Source organism: Acinonyx jubatus, chromosome E4 (assembly GCF_027475565.1).
Source record: "Acinonyx jubatus isolate Ajub_Pintada_27869175 chromosome E4, VMU_Ajub_asm_v1.0, whole genome shotgun sequence".
NCBI classification, from domain to species: domain Eukaryota; kingdom Metazoa; phylum Chordata; class Mammalia; order Carnivora; family Felidae; genus Acinonyx; species Acinonyx jubatus.
The window spans coordinates 56,884,133-56,900,885 of record NC_069395.1 but is presented as its reverse complement, the minus strand read 5'-3'; the positions used below and the strand labels follow the sequence as shown (position 1 = coordinate 56,900,885).

At 41.0% G+C, this 16,753-nt stretch overlaps 1 protein-coding gene across 1 annotated transcript in view; it reads right to left on the bottom strand.

Moving 5' to 3' along the window:
* Window positions 1-16,753, bottom strand: part of NME7 (NME/NM23 family member 7) — a 255,908-nt gene that overhangs the window by 18,490 nt on the left and 220,665 nt on the right. The window lies entirely within an intron of this gene.

The window sequence follows — 16,753 nt, the reverse complement described above, 5'->3', positions numbered from 1 at the left end:
TTAAGAGGAAAAATTATGCCACAAACTCGATGTAGGAGAAAAGCATATTACACTACCACTTGCCTGTCCTTCCAATGACAGGTCAAATGCCCCAACTAACTACTCCGCCAGGTATGTTCAGTCCATTGCAAAAGTGCTGGTCTATTCTTCTAAATTGCTTTGACCAGATTTTCCCTTCCTCAAGCAAAATCTGAGTACAATCTAAGAACCCCCAGGTAAGAAAGGGCATTTGGAAAACAGGTGTTGCTGAGTCAGAAAAACCCTAGGGAACTCTGTAAGTGACCTGCTATTTTAAGGTTTTATTCTCACTCTAAAATGGTGACAGAAGAAAAAAAAAAAGCCACAGACAGTATGTTATGGGGTGTCTGGGTGCCAAAGGGATATCAGAACAGAAGGAAATGAATAGGGGAGAGATGAGAGGAGAAAAACGCATTTAATGGCATAGCACTGTTGATATGATCACTCTTTTATTAGCCTTCAGAAAATAAAAATTTCCAAATGATTGGGATGTTTCCAGCTTGTTATAGGAGAGAAGACTCGGCCTGTGCCTAGACACCTTGTAAGATCAGCTAGCTGTCTATGTTTGAACTCTGCAAGGCGTATCATATCACATCCTATTACGTCAAGTCAGTTATCGTGTTAACTGAATCACCAATACACAGAAATTTGCTTCATTATTTATTACCATCCTGATGGGAAGAAAGAGGGATCTTACAAATAAGATCATAGATCTTTACAACATGGATGGAGATCTGTATTTGCATCCTTGGTACGTGCCCGAGGAATACAAGCAAATAGTAAATTATGTGTCATAACCTGTGTCAAATATATGTACACACATGAAATCTGTACTCTTGCTACTAATATACCAACAGCAGCAAAACCAATAACAGCTCTCATTTACTGGGCGTTTGCTGTATGCCACACCCCGGGCGATACCCTGTGGCAGACACTTAAGATTGGGTCTCTCAAGTTCCGTTTCGTCCTACATCTATTCGGTAGCTGGAAAGCTACAAACTACATTTCCCATACTCCTTTGTGGCTAAGGCTCCTGTTACGAACTAGGCCCCGCTAATTTAGATGTGTTCACGAGAAACTAGAAGAGAGGGGGCAAGACCAAGGTTGTCTTCTTACTGCTGTGAACGCTGGCAGGCAAATCAGAGAGAGAAACGTGTGAGTGCCTGGGCTCAGCCTTCCCGTGTCTTGTCCTCAGGGTCATGGCTTAGAGGCGGGCGTGTCGGCAGCCGTGGCTGACCAGGAGAAGCTGCCTGACCCCCGGACCACAACCACGGCAATCTGGCATCAAGTCGGTGGCCTTGTGGCATCTCCCACCCCTCCCTGATTTTCCCTGTCTTAAACCCCTTTCTTGAAACGCCTGGAGTGGTTTTCTGTTTTCTATACGGAACTCTGATGATATGGTCCTTTATATATATTGTCTCATCTAATACATACTGTGAAACGTCATTATTTCTCTTGCACAAGCAGAGAAGTTAAGTCTGAAAAGAAGGCAATTTTTCTCCTAAGTCACAAAATTCGTGGATGGAGAAGTTGGGGATTCCAACTCTGATCACCGGATTCCAAAGCCTGTGCTGGGAACCGCTGCATTTCCTACAGGCCTGCCTCGTACTTAACATTTTAATTAAGGCTAAGGGAAGCCCATTTGGCATGGTAACGTTCAAATTCAACTTCGAACTTTGGTCTACCTTTGAACTCAAGTTCAAATCAAGTAAAACTTCTTGAAAGCTCAGCCAATTTCTCTTTCCACTCATCACTTCTGCGGGCTTACGGACTTTGGACTGACTTAGAAACAGAAATGCTGGTCTTGCAGTATCTTCAGCTTAGTCAGAATGAAATGGGAAGTCTTGTTCTCCTGGGAAGGCGCTTCTCAGAAGTCTTCAAGCTTCCGGTTTTGGTAAAAAGATGTCTCATGCCTTAGAGCAGTACATTTCAATACATTTTCACTGGTCATTGAAAAAGGATAAAATGCACTTTTGGTCGTCAGGGAAAGGGAAAGGGAAAGGGAAGGAAAAGGAACACGTGCGAACTTGGTAATTCTAAAAACCACCGATCTGCTCACCGCGGAGATACAGAGAGTGTGGCATATCAGAAAACCCCAGCACCGCTGGCTAGGAGACCAGTGATGTGTAGACTGAGCCACGCGACCTTAGGGGAGCCGCCTTCCTCACTGGGGGAAACAGGGCACTTAGATGTGAAGCTGATTTCTTCGAAACCCGGAACCATGAAACATTCGTGCAGAAGAGGGGTGCATGCGGACCGTCTCCACTGTCGTCACCTCCTGGAGCACACAGAGATGCCAGCTCTTGCGTGGGGTGCCGGGGCCACACAGGGAGCAGTCAAGACCGCAGGAGCTGCCTGGGGTCTCCGCAGATCAATTTCCCGGCAACTTCGCAGAAACGCTGCGCTCAGAGAATCGCCAGCTCACCAGTTGGCACCCGGGGAAACCAAAGCAGGTTTGTAACAACCCACAAACTAAAGTACGTGCGACGGATGTATTTTCAGGAGGAAAAACTCTTTCCCAATTTGTACTCTTCAGTCCACTTTTTCACACAGTAACCAGGGAGATCCCTTAAAAAGTACAGACCTGATCACGTCAGTGCCTGATCCCCCTATCGAGGGCCTCTTGTCATTCTTAGAATAAAGATCCACATTCTGAAAATAGCCCTCTAGGCCTAGCGTGGCCCAACCTCCGTTTCTCCAGGGTCATCTCATGTCGTTCTCGCCACTGCACTTTAGGTCCCTTGTTTCCTTTCCTAAAACACACAGAGCACTTTCTGCATCAGGGATTGGAAGCCCGGGGTCTCTTTTACCTTCTTTTCCAGCTGACACTTCACAGATTTCTTCAGGTCTCAGCTCACACATTAATTGCCTAAGAAAACCTTCCCTAGGGGCACCTGGGTGGCTCAGTCGGTTGAGCGTCCGACTTCGGCTCAGGTCACGATCTCCCGGTCTGTGAGTTCGAGCCCTGCGTCGGGCTCTGTGCTGACAGCTCAGAGCCTGGAGCCTGCTTCAGAGTCTGTGTCTCCCTCTCTCTCTGACCCTCCCCCGTTCATGCTCTGTCTCTGTCTCAAAAATAAATAAACGCTTAAAAAACAACAACAACAACAAAAAACCTTCCCTAATCCCCCTCTACATCAGGTTTTCCTTGTTACAGCTCATCCTTTTATTCCCTAGAAGTGATGAGTTTGAACGTGCTCATTCCTTTTTGTGATGATCGGATTAATGTCTGTTTTCCTCATTAGACTTCAAGCTCTGAACAGGGACAGTATCTCTTTGGGTTATCGTTGTCTCCTCAGACTTTACCATAGTGGCACAGGCCATTTATGAATGACTGGTACCAAGATCTGATACTCTTGTTGGAGAAGGCTGGACAACTTTCCATGAGACAGGACAAATGATTCAAAAAGATTTGCGGTCAGTTAAACATTTGTTCAAGAAATGAATTTATGGTTTTGTTTTGGCTATATACAGCAATCTTCCCACAACTATAATCTTTGAACATAGTTCTGGACATCAAATTTCTTACCACGTGAAATATGAATCTGGTAATGCTTTAATTCCCCTAATTAATGAACAGTATGGTCGTGCACTTAGAATCTTTCAGTGCAAATATTCTCTACCCCTTTTGGATCATGGAACATTCTGAGACCCAATACAATCTTTGGATGCTGTTTCCAAGAAAATGAATGCATTCACATTTTACAAACAATCTCAGGCAATCAGTCCATGGACTAACTCTACGAATACATTTCAAGCTCCTGAATATGGCAGAAGACAATCGATTGGCTTGATCCTTAGCTCCTTCTCTAAGTTCATCTGCCGTTCTCTTTTAAGCTCTAACAGAGGAAGCCCCATGTGGTTTCCCAGCACACATACCATTTCCTCTTTGTGAAATGTCACATCTATCCTCTGATACTTAGAGCTGAGCTCGCATCTTCCAGGAGGCTCACCTCACTCTGGTCCTGGGAAACGAACAGGTACCTTGTGGGGCCTCCCATGACACCCCCTGGGGATGAGCCCCCTCGGATTTACTTCATGGTGTCAAAATTATCTCTTTAGATTGCAGTCTTTCCCAGAGAATATTACATTCTTTGAGTGTGAGGACTTCTTAGACACTCCTCCCCCAACCGTGTGGGAATAGTGAATGGCACCAACAGGCCTTTAATAAATGTATGTTAATCTAAACTGCTGATGGACCAAACTTAATGGTAGGAGACCTAAGAGAATCCGTAAGTAATATTCTATAAATAAGAAGACAAACCGGAATACCCATAAATGGGATATTTGCAGTGTATCATCACCAACGAAGCCTACTAACACAGAAAACCCAAAACAAAGTTATTTCACCCTAAAAAAAAAATCCAGCCTAAGACATCAACGTCAGTAGGGGTATCTGTTACAGAAAATCACCATGGAACCAACAGAACAATGGATTCTTCATTAAAACAGTTGGAAGGCAATACTCAGAAAATGTACCATTTACAAGGTCCTTACGAAAGGTTCACTTCCACACTGTGCACTATTGCTGTATAAGGTTTTACAGCTCCCACTGCATCAGCAACGGTGAGCAGCAGAGTTTAGTTCTCAGGTGGTGATTGTACAGTAACCGAAAAGTTAATGTGTGGCAAATAAAAAGAACTTTGCACTGAAAGTTATGTGCACTGATATTCCAAGAAATTATTTTTGTTGTTTTAAACCTGCAGCTGTCGTTCATTTACCCAGCAGACTAAGCTATTTGTAATTCTACAGTTAATGCCAGTGGACCAGTGGTTATCACTGGAAGGACTGCCATTTATTACACAATAGCCTATAAGCATAATGCATCCCGGACTCGTAAATTTTATCGGGAAAGATCCAATGAGATGACTAATTTACACATTTCTATCTTGTGAACCCTGGAACTCTTCTCTCTGATGCAGATTCATTTGTTGCCATAAGTCCAGTTATAGCAGCACTGTGTGGGGGTGGGGTGAGGGTGGGGTGGAGAAGCTTCCGTGGAAGAACAATTTTTAACCCTGCCTCCCACCCCCTCGAGACGAATTGATATGCTGACTTCATCTCCCGTCTTTATCTGGCCCTCGCACCCAATCAAAGATATCACTGACAGAGTAGATTATGTTCTGTACGTACGACAGGGGAAGTAAAAAGACCGAAAACCACCAAACAGGGAAGAGTGTGCTTACGACAAACATGGAAGCCATCATTTTTGTCGATCTGAATTTAAAAAGACTGAATTCTGTAGGACAGGTGTCGGCACACAGAGCGCATAATGTAAGTGATGGGAGCTAAAATGCGCAACATGGTCCGACACTGGGAGTAAAGGGGAGGTGGAGAGATCTAGTATTTAATATCATTGGGAGAAAAAGCCCAAGACTGCGCACTTGCCTCCAATAACAAAAGAATATGTGGTTTTTCAAAGAATCAGCCATGATTTTCCAAGGCAAACTTCCTGGCCTATATCTACACTATGAGATAAAAATACTGCCTGGGTATTCTGCAAAAATTAAACAAAAGTGATTGCGCTTATCAATAATTACATGTGGACGGACTCACCAAGAACACAGTCAAAGCTCTGCAGGCAATATAGTTGTTGAGAGATTTTTGAGAAATAATTTTGTATCATTCATCTAAAAGCTCATGGTGAAAAACATAAATAAGGATAAATATTAGTAAGTATCCAATCCTACTAATTATTTTTGAGGGAGGCCAAATACTCCAGCTCAATACTCTGTGTATTTTCCCCCAAGCTTAATTTTCTACTCCCACTCACCGCTCTATCACCAGCTCTAGGTAAGTAATGCTCGTTATGTCTAAGATGATAACATAAAGGTGAGGAGGTTAGAATGTGGACATTATGGATTCAGACTGCCTGGATGGTCGATCTCTATTTTGCCATGTTCCAGCTGTATGACTTTGGAAAAGTTGCTTAACCTTTCTGTTCTTTAGTTACCCATCTGTAAACGGGGTGATAATATTTACTCCATCGAGACCTGCATAAATTAACGCATGGGACACACACTTAGAACAACGCTTGGCACCTACCAAGCACCCCCAACAGCTAGTTAATATTATTACCATATAAATACGTGAAAATACAAAATTAATAAGCAGATGACATGAAGAAGTTAATACAAATAAATTTCATAGCATAGCTATCTTTTAAACTTAGCCATAAACATGACTGGTACTGGCACAAAATTAGACATATAGATCAGCAGGATAGAACACAGAGCCCAGAGATAAACACTTATATGATCAATTAATCTGTGACAAATGAGGCAAGAAAATACACACACACACACACACACACACACACACACACACACACTAGGGGAAAAGGCAGTCTCTTCAAAAAATGGTGTTTAGAAAACTGAATGAAACAGGACCACTTTCTTACATCTTACACAAAAATAAACTCAAAATGGATTAAAGACCTACATGTGAGGCCTGAAACCAGAAAAATCTTAGCAGGAATACAGCTAGTAATTTTTCTGACACTGGCCATAGGAACATTTTTTTCTCTAGATATGTCTTCCCAGGCAAAGGCAACAAAAGATAAACTATTGGGATTACATCAAAATAAAAAGCTTTTTCACTGCAAAGGAGACCATCAATAAGCCAAAAAAGTAATACATCGAACGGAAGAAGATAGTTGCAACGATATATCCAATAATGGGTGAATACCCCAAATATGTAAACAACTTCTACAATTCAACATCAAAGAAACACAAACAATCTGATTAAATTGGGCAGAGGACCTGAATAGGCATTTTCCCAAAGAAGACATATAGATGGCCAACAGATGCATGAAAAGGTGCTCAACATCACTAATCATCAGGGAAATGCAAATGACAACCACACCGAGAGATCATCTCACACCAGGTACAACAGCTAGTTACCAAAAAGACAAGAAACAATGAGTGCTGGCAAGAATGTGGAGACAAGGGAACCCTCTTAGACTCTTGGTGGGAATGTAAATTTCCACTGTGGAAAACAGTACGGAGGGTCCTCAAAAAATTAAAAAGAGAAATACCATATGATCCAGTAATGCCACTACTGGGCATTTACCCAAAGGAAGCAAAACTACGAACTCAAAAAGATACCTGCTCCCTATGTTTAGTGCAGCATTATTTACAATAGTCAAGACATGGAAGAAACCTGAGCACCTGTCAACAGACAAATGGATAAAGAAGATGTGCTATAAATACACAATGGAATGTTATGCAGTGATAACAAAGGATGCCGTTTATGACAACATGGATGGACCTAGAGGGTATGATGCTAAAGGAAGTCAGACAGAGAAAGACAAATACCATATGATGCCACTCATATGTGGAATCGAAAAAAATTGAATGAACAAACAAAAAGCAGAATCAGGCCTATGAACACAGAGAACAAACTGATGGTTGTCAGAGGAGAGTATTGTAGGGGATGGGCAGAATGGGTGCAAGGGAGTGGGAGATACAGGTTTTCAGTTATGGGGTTAATAAGTTAGGGGAAGAAAAGGCACAGCACAGGAATCTAGTCAACGGTATTGTGATAACGCTGTAGGATGACAGGTGGTAGCTACACTTGGAGGGAGCACAGCAAAATGTTTGGAGAAACCGAGTCACTCTGTTGTACACCTAAAGCTGATACAACACTGTGTGTCAACTATACTTGAATAGAAATTTTTAAAAGAATGCACCACAGAGAAGGGAGGGTGTGAACGCACTCAATAAACTGAAGTTAGGAATATTAGCATACAATAAGGGTAAACATATTTAAATACAAGGAATATGAATCACTCTTGCGGGCCAGGTGAAGAGTTTGAGGATGGCATAGGAATAAAATTGTATCTCACACACACACACACAAAAACCCACACCAAAACCCACCCCCCACCCCACCCCACCCCTCACCCCCCCCGAAATGTCTAGAACTGTTTAGTGGGCAAAAAATGGCTGATTTAGCAACTTTGACTCTGAAACCAAAGCGAGGGTAGCAGTAATATTTTACGAATGAAAAAGAGGATGAATTTGATGCTTTATATTCCTTTATGTCTTTTCTAAGGGCTTTGAAATAGTCACCGGAGAGTTACTTATTAACTCAGATCATGCTTAGTCACTGTGTAAAAAATGAGGTAGTGTGCTGACCAAAGACAAGAGTTCAGGGTCAAACTGCACAGAGCAAAGGACAATGAGTGGGCGGTCAGACCTTCCTCCTCCCTCTTTCGGCATCAGGGAAGTGAAGTGAGCAGCCAGCCTGTGTAGGTAGCAATGTGGGTGCAGTAGCAGACGCACTAGGCGTAGAGACACAGATCTCTCCGACTCAACAGGGCACTTGGTTTCCCTTTTGAGACCAGGGTCAAAGCTACGTGCCCCCTCATGTGCTGGACTTGGTACCATTCTTCCTTTACAGGACACAGAGTAGACACTACACCAATGATATTCTGGAGGTTCTTCCAGCTCCAGGATAATTAGAAGTAAGAGTGCTAATGAGCGTATTTATTAGTTTTAAATAACATGTAACTCAGAGAGGTTACTGTTTCAGTTACACATTTCTGTCTACTGCTAGAACATTAGGCTTGGTTAAAATATAATCTTATCAAACCTAAATTATATAGTTCTGGGATGAGTCCGGTCTTTCCACTCCTTTATAGTTGGTGACTTTGGGTTCCTCCTTCATGGTTCTTAATCGCCTTCATTCAATCATAAAATTTTAAGCCCACAACCAATCTTTTGTGGACTGTAAGAAGATGCCGAAGAAAAAGAAATTTAGGAGCAAAAGAGCAAATCAGTCCACGTGGGTCCTGATTACCAAAAAAAGCAAAAGTGGTTGCAATTCAATGGAAAAATGGTTGCTGGTGTCTCTCTGGATTCCAAGGGTACTTTTCAACCTCTTCACCTCCCCATTATGGTAAATGATCAAGAACAGACCACACTCATGTAAATTATTATGTGTCACTGAAGATCAGCATCGCGAAGGGACATGTGTAATTCCGTGAGGACAGAGGAAAGTTTCGGTTTCATTTGTTTGTAATACTTATCCAAGGGAAGTCTTGCTTGTCTGCCTAAGGCACGCATCTCACCCCCTTCCTATGGGCTCATCCAGCTTGGCCTCTCAAACCTCGGCTGAAAAAGGAATGACCCACGAGTTCAATTTCACTGCCAGTGACAGACAATGAGTTTATATGATGAACTGAGGGTGAACAAATGAAAGCACACGTCCAACTGCTATGGTCCTGGGGCCAGTGACTGGGCCTCTGGATTTCTTGCAAGGGATTATAATCTGATGTCCCATCATAAAGAGCTACACAAAAAGAAGAAAAGCTTCCTTTCTTTTTAAAATCATATTACTTGAAACCCAGTCTACAGGAGCTTTGTATTTGGTGGAAAACAGAATTAAGTGGTTTTTGACAGTGACATTATACTTGGAGTTTTAATTTAACTGGGATACTGTTTGTGAAGGAGCATGACAGGCCTCACACATAATGGGTACACCATCAAGGTCAGCCTTCCCTTAGACCCTCATGTATTTATTTTCTAATGGTCAATGAAGTAATGGTAAATATTATAAGGATTAATAACCAATAATATTTGTTGAAAACTTCCTATCCTTATTGATTTGCATAGGCAGACATACCTCCCTTTATTGTTCTTTGCTTTATTGTGCTTCATAGATACTAAGGATTTTTACAAATGGATGCAATCGTGCATCAAACAAGTCTATTGAAGCCAGTTTTCCAATGTTTGCTCACTTCATGTCTCTGTATCAACGTTTTGATAGATTCTGTCAGTATTTCAAACTTTTTCATTGTTATAATATTTGCTATGGTCATCTGGGAATCTTTGATGTTACAAGTGTAATTGTTTTGGGGCACTATGAACCATGCCCATAGAAGACAGCCAACTTAATAAATGTATGTTCCGTCTGCTCCATCCAACCGGCTACTCCCCCTGCCCCTCCTTGGACCTTCCTATTCCATGAGACACAACAGTATTGAATTTTAATAACCCTACAGTGGTCTCTAGGTGTTCAAGTAAATAGAAGAGTGACACCTCTCACTTTAAATCAAAAGGTTAGAAATTAAATGGTTAAGCTTAGTGAAGAAGGTGTGTCAAAAGCTGAGACAGGCCAGAATAAGCCTCAGGTGCCAAACAGGTAGCCAGGTTGTGAAGGCAAAGGAAAGGTTCTTGAAAGAAATTAAAAGTGCTACTCCTGTGAACACACGAATGGCAAGAAAGAGAAGCAGCCTTATTGTCGACATGGAGAAAGGTTTAGCGGTCTGGCTAGAAGATCAAACAGCCGTAGCATTCCCTTACAACCCAATCCTAATGCAAAGCAAGGCCCTGACTCTCTTCAATTCTGTGAAGTCCCGGAGAGGTGAGGAAGCTGTACAAGAAGAGCGTGAAGCCAGCAGAGGTTGGTTCATGAGGGTTAAGGAAAGAAGCCATCTCCGTAACATACAAGTGCAGGTGAAGCACCAAGTGCTGATGTAGAAGCTGCAGCAGGTTCTCCAGCAGATCGACCTAAGATGATGAATGAAGCTGGTTACACTAAACAGATTTTCAATGTAGATGAAACAGCCTCATTTTGGAAGATGCCATCTAGGACTTTCATAATTAGAGAAGTCAATATTTGGCTTCAAAGCTTCAAAGGACACGTTGACTCTCTTCTCAGGGGCTAATGCAGCTCATGACTTTAAGTTGAAGACAATGTTCATTTACCATTCCAAAAATTCTAGGGCCCTTAAGAATCATGCTACATCTACTCTTCTTGTGCTGTCCAAATGGAACAACAAAGCCTGGATGACAGCATAGCTGTTTGCAACATGGTTGACTAAATATTTTAAGCTCATCGTCAAGACCTACTGCTCAGAAAAAAAAAAAAAAAAAAAAAAAAAAAAAGATTTCTTTCAAAATGTTACTGCTCACTGATAATGTACCTGGTCAGCCAAGAGCTCTGATGCAGATTTACATCAAGTGCTGCGTTCAGGCCTAACACAACATCCAACCTGCAGCCCATGGATAAAGGAGTCATCTTGACTTTCAAGTCTTATTAATTAAGAAATACACTGCACAAGGCCATAGCTGCCATGAATAATGATTCCTCCAATGGATCTGGGCAAAGTAAACTGAAAATCTTCTGGAATGGATTCCCTGTTCTAGATGCCATTAAGAACATTTGTGAATCACGGGGAGAGGTCAAAATATCAACATCAACAGAGTTTGGCAGAAGTTGATTCCAGCCCTCGTGGGTGACTTGGAGGGGTTGCAGACTACAGTGGAGGAAGTAACTGCGGACGTGGTGGAAACAGAAAGAGAACTAGAATGAGAAGTGGTCTGAAGATGGGACTGAATTGTTGCAATCTCAGCATCAAACTTGACGGGATGAGGAGTTGCTTCTCATGGACGAGCAAAGAAAGCGTTTCTTGAAACGGAATCTACTCCTGGTGAAGATGCTGTGAAGACTGTCAAAAGGACAACAACAGATTTAGAATATTACCTAAATTGAGCTGATAAAGCAGCAGCAGGGTTTGAGAGGACTCCAATTTTGAAAGAATTTCTACTGCGGGTAAAATGCTTCCAAATGGCGTCATATGCTACAGAGAAATCATTCGTGAAGAGTCCTCAAAGTGGCAAACTTCACTGTTGTCTTATTTTAAGAAACAGCCACAGGGAGGAGCCAAGATGGTGGAACAGCATGGAAGTTTTTTGTGTGTCTCGTGTCCACAAAATACAGCCAGACCAACACTAAACCATCCTACACACCTAGAAAACTGACTGGAGGATTAACACAACAATCTGCACAACCTGAACCACGGAATTCAGCAGGAATTCACCCCAAAAGAAAGAGCACGAAGAAACGATAGCCAGGGATTTAACCAACACAGATACAGGCAAGATGTCTGAACCAGAATTTAGAATCACGATAATAAGAATACTAGCTGGAGTCGAAAATAGATTAGAATCCCTTTCGGCAGAGATAAAAGAAGGAAAAAATAGCCAGAATGATATTAAAAATGCTGTAACTGAGCTGCAATCATGGATGGATGTAGCGGCACCAAGGATGGATGAGGCAGAAGAGAGAATCAGCGACACAGAGGACAAACTTATAGAGAATAATGAAGCAGAAAAAAAAGAGAGAGATTAAGGCAAAAGAGCACGATTTAAGAATTAGAGAAGTCAGCGACTCGTTGAAAAGGAACATCAGAATCATAGGGGTCCCAGAAGAGGAAGAGAGAGACATAGGGGTAGAAGGGTTATGTGAATAAATCACAGCGGAAAACTTTCTTAATCTGGGGAAAGACACAGACATCAAAATCTAAGAAGCAAAGAGGACTCCCATCAGATTCAACAAAAACCGACCATCAACAAGGCATACCATACTCAAATTCACAAAATACTCAGGCAAGGAGAGAATCATGAAAGCAGCAAGGGAAAAAAAGTCCATAGCCTACAAGGGAAGACAGATCAGGTTTGCAGCAGACCGATCCACAGAAACTTGGCAGGCCAGAAAGGAGTGGCAAGATATATTCAGTGTGCTGAATCAGAACATGCAGCTAAGAATTCTTTATCCAGTAAGGCTGTCATTCAAAATAGGAGAGATAAAGAGTTTTCCAGACAAACACAAATTAAAGAACTTTGTGACCACTACAACAGCCCTGCAAGAAATTTTAAGGGGGACTCTCTGAGGGGATAAAAGATGAAAAAAAAAATATATATATATATATATTTTTTATTTATATATTTATATATATTTATATATATTATATATATATATATTTATATATTTATACACACACACACATATAGAGAGAGAGAGAGAGAGAAAGAGAGAGAGAGAGAAATAAATAAATAAATACCAAAAGCAACAAAGATTAGAAAGGACCAGAGAACACCACCAGAAACTCCAACTCTACAAGCATCACAATGACAATAAATTCGTATCTTTCAGTGCTCACTCTAAACGTCAATGGACTCAATGCTCCAATCAAAAGACACAGGGTAAAAGAATGGATAAGAAAACAAGATCCATCTATATGCTGTTTACAAGACACCCACTTTAGACCCAAAGACACCTTCAGACTGAAAATAAGGGGATGGAGAACCATCTATCATGCTAATGGTCAACAAAAGAAAGCCGGAGTAACCATACTTATATCAGACAATCTAGACTTTAAAATAAAGACTTATCAAGAGATGCAGAAGGGCATTATATCATAATCAAGGGGTCTACAGACCAAGAAGTCCTAACAATTGTAAACATTTATGCGCCAAATGTGAGAGCACCCAAAAATATAAATCAATTAATCACAAACACAGAGAAACTCATTGATAGGAATACCATAATAGTAGGAGACTTCAACACCCCACTCACAGCAATGGATAGATCATCTAAACAAAAAGTCAACAAGGAAACAATGGCTTTGAATGACACACTGGACCAGATGGACTTAACAGATATATTCCGAACATTTCACCCTAAAGCAGCAGAATATACACTCTTCCCCAGTGCACATGGAATGTTCTCCAGAATAGACCACATACTGGGATACAAATCAGCCCTCAACAAGTACAAAAAGATCGAGATCATACTGTGCATATTTTCAGGCAACAACGCTCTGAAACTCGAAATCAACCACAAGAAAAAATTTGGAAAGGTAACAAATACTTGGAGACTGAAGAACATCCTACTAAAGAATGAATGGGCCAACGAACCAGTTAAAGAGGAAATTAAAAAGTATATGGAAGTCAATGAAAACGGTAACACCACAACCCAAAACCTCTGGGACACAGCAAAGGTGGTCATAAGAGGAAAGTATATAGCAATACAGGCTATAGAAGGAAGAAAGATCTCAGATACACAACCTAACCTTATACCTTAAGGAGCTGGAAAAAGAACAGCAAATTAAACCCCAAACCAGCAGAAGACAGGAAATGATAAATATTAGAGCAGAAATTAATGCTATCGAAACCAAAAAAAAAAAAAACCCAGTAGAACAGATCAATGAAACCAGAAGCTGGTTCTTCGAAAGAGTTAAAAAAATTGATAAACCACTAGCCAGTTTGATCAAAAAGGACCCAAATAAATAAAATCAAGAATGAAAGAGGAGAGATCACAACCAACACGGCAGAAATAAAGACAATAATAAGAGACTATTATGAGCAATTATATGCCAATAAAATGGGCAATATGGAAGAAGTGGACAACTTCCTGGAAACATATACACTACCAAAACTGAAACAGGAAGAAATAGAAAATGTGAACAGACCCATAACCAGTAAGGAAATAGAATCAGTCATCAAAAATCTGCCAAAAAACAAGAGTCCAGGGCCAGATGGCTTCCCAGGGGAATTCTACCCAAACATTTAAGGAAGAGTTAACACCTACTCTCTTGAAGCTGTTCTAAAAAGTAGAAATGGAAGGAAAACTTCCAAACTCTTTCTATGAAGCCAGCATTACCTTGATTCCAAAACCAGACAGAGACCCCACTAAAAAGGAGAACTACAGACCAATTTCCCTGATGAACATGGATGCGAAAATCCTCAACAAGATATTAGTCAACAGGTTCCAACAATACATTAAAAAAATTATTCACCACGATGAAGTGGGATTTATACCTGGGATGCAGGGCTGGTTCAATATCCACAAAACAATTAGCATGATCCATCGCATCAATAAAAGAAAGGACCAGAACCATATGATCCTCTCAATAGATGCAGAGAAAGCATTTGACAAAATACAGCATCCTTTCTTGATAAAAACCCTCAAGAAAGTAAGGATAGAAGGATCATACCTCGAGATCACAAAAGCCATATATGAATGACCCAATGCTAATATCATCCTCAATGGGGAAAAATTGAGAGCTTTCCCCCTAACGTCAGTGATGTCCACTAACATCACTAAGACAGTGATGTCCACTATCACCACTGTTATTAAACATAGTATTGGGAGTCTTAGCCTCAGCCATCAGACAACACAAAGAAATAAAAGGCATCCAAATCGGCCAGGAGGAGGTCAAACTTTCACTCTTCGCAGATGACATGATACCCTATATGGAAAACCCAAAAGATTCCACCAAAAAACTGCTAGAATTGGTTCATGAATTCAGCAAAGTTGCAGGATATAAAATCAACACATAGAAATTGGTTGCATTCCTATACACCAACAATGAAGTGACAGAAAGACAAATCAAGGAGTCGATCCCATTTACAGTTGCACAAAAAACCCCATAAAATACCTAGGAATAAATCTAACCAAAGAGGTGAAAAATCTATATGCTGAAAACTATAGAAAGCTTATGAAAGAAATTGAAGAAGACACAAAAAAATGGAAAAAGATTCCATGCTCCTGGATAGGAAGAACAAATATTGTTAAAATGTCGATACTACCCAAAGCAATCTACGTATTCAATATAATCCCTATCAAAATAACACCAGCATTCTTCACAGAGCTAGAACAAACAATCCTAACATTTGTATGGGACCAGAAAATACCCCGAACAGCCAATGTGATCTTGAAAAAGAAAACCAAAGCAGGAGGCATCACAATCCCAGACTTCAAGCTATACTACAAAGCTGTAATCATCAAGACAGTATGGTACTGGCACAAGAACAGACACTCAGATCAGTGGAATAGAATAGAGAACCCAGAAATGGACCCACAAACATATGGCCAACTAATCTTTGACAAAGCAGGAATGAACATCCAGTGGAATAAAGACAGTCTCTTCAGCAAGTGGTGCTGGGAAAACTGGACAGCGACATGCAGAAGAATGAACCTGGACCACTTTCTCATGCCACACACAAAAATAAACTCAAAATGGATGGAAGACCTAAACATAAGACAGGAAGCCATCAAAATCCTCGAGAAAAAGCAGGCAAAAAACTCTAGGACCTTGGCCGCAGCAGCATCTTACACAACAGGTCTCTGGAGGCAAGGGAAACAAAAGCAAAAATGAACTACTGGGACCTCATCAAAATAAAAAGCTTCTGCACAGCGAAGGAAACAATCAGCAAAACTAAAAGGCAACTGACGTAATGGAAGAAGATATTTGCAAATGACATATCAAATAAAGGGTTAGTATCCAAAATCTATAAAGAACTTATCAAACTCAACACCCAAAAAACAAACAGTCTAATGACAAAATGGGCAAAAAAGACATGAATAGACACTTCTCCAAAGAAGACATCCAGATGACCAACCGACACATAAAGAAATGCTCCACATCACTCAGCATCAGGGAAATACAAATCAAAACTACAATGAGATACCACCTTACACCTGTCGGAATGGCTAACATTAACAACTCAGGCAACAACAGATGTCGGCGAGGATGCGGAGAAAGAGGATCTCTTTTGCATTGCCAGCAGGAATGCCAACTGGTGCAGCCACTCTGGAAAACACTATGGAGGTTCCTCAAAAAACTAGAAACAGAACTACCCTACAACCCAGCAATTGCACTGCTAGGCATTTATCCACGGGATACAGGTGTGCTGTTTCGAAGGGACACAGGCACCCCCGTGTTTATAGCAGCACTATCAACAATGGCCAAAGTATGGAAGGAGCCCAAATGTCCATTGATGGATGAATGGATAAAGAAGATGTGGTATATATATACACTGGAGTATTACTCAGCAATCAAAGAGAATGAAATCTTGCCATTTGCAACTACGTGGATGGAACTGGAGGGTATTTTGCTAAGTGAAATTAGTCAGAGAAAGTCAAATATCGTATGACTTCACTCATA